Source organism: Odontomachus brunneus, unplaced genomic scaffold (assembly GCF_010583005.1).
Source record: "Odontomachus brunneus isolate Ranch 3 - 2012 unplaced genomic scaffold, Obru_v1 Obru_scaffold_077, whole genome shotgun sequence".
In the NCBI taxonomy this organism is placed as follows: Eukaryota; Metazoa; Arthropoda; class Insecta; order Hymenoptera; family Formicidae; genus Odontomachus; species Odontomachus brunneus.
This window is the reverse complement of record NW_022639527.1, coordinates 520,487-521,568: the sequence shown is the minus strand read 5'-3', so window position 1 is coordinate 521,568 and position 1,082 is coordinate 520,487. Positions and strand designations below refer to the sequence as shown.

General features: G+C 29.9%; 1 long non-coding RNA gene across 2 annotated transcripts in view; it reads left to right on the top strand.

Moving 5' to 3' along the window:
- LOC116847434 overlaps nt 1-1,082 on the top strand; it is a 30,227-nt gene that overhangs the window by 19,425 nt on the left and 9,720 nt on the right. The window lies entirely within an intron of this gene.

The following is a 1,082-nucleotide window of genomic DNA, read 5'->3' as shown; positions in this document are numbered from 1 at the left end:
ATAACGAGCGCAGCCGCGCGAAGATGCGATCTTGCCGCTGCAATGTAGCCAGCGATGTACATTGCGATAATACATTTTTCAAACACCGTGCAGCTCACGTCCTCGACTACCGAGCGATGAGTAAGATGTCGCGAAGATTCTGACTTTTCCTCCGGCGGTCGTGCGAAGTGCGAACTTCTCCGTCGCGATGTTGCAAGAACGTCGCCGAAATTATTGATGAAATGAAACAATTCAAGACACGTGCTCCCTAAAGTATAGTTTTGTTCAATTTGACGAACTCTACCTGTATGCAAGCGTTCTTCCACGAATTATCAGACATTATTCGTTGTAACTCTAATGAAATATATTTTTAAAAATAAAAAATGATTTTTTAAATATAAAATAATAAGTTTCTAAAATCAGACAGAGAGAGAGAGAGAGAGAGAGAGAGAGAGAGAGAGAGAGCAATACATTCATTATGGCCAAGGAATTAATATGTTCAAATTAACATTTTTTTAATGCAAAATATAATTTTTATTTGAAAAAATTATTTTTAGTTAAGAAAATATTTTTTTGATTCAATCAATTAATCAATTAACACTTTAATAAACTTTCATGAAATTTTTCAAAGTATTGTTACAAACATTAATGTTACAGACTCATGAGTGTAGTTTACGTTGACGGAAAACGATTCAATTTAAGGGTTTAAAATAAATATTTCAATTTTTAAACTAAATAAATATTTCCTTGAAATAAGTTAAAAGTTTATTATTTTGAAAAATATATTTTGTCTTCCGTCAACGTAAATTCATGAGTCTGTAACATTAATGTAACAATACTCTATTGACAGACTCTATTGTTACAGACTATTGTCTGTAACAATATTCTGAAAAATTTCATGAAAGTTTATTGAAGAATTAATTGATTAATTGATTGACTTTAATTGATTCAAAAAAATATTTTCTTAACTAAAAAATAGTTTTTTTAAATAAAAATAATTATATTATGCATTAAAAAATGTTAATTTGAACATATTAATTCCTTGGCCATAATGAATGTATTGCTCTCTCTCTCTCTCTCTCTCTCTCTCTCTCTCTCTCTCT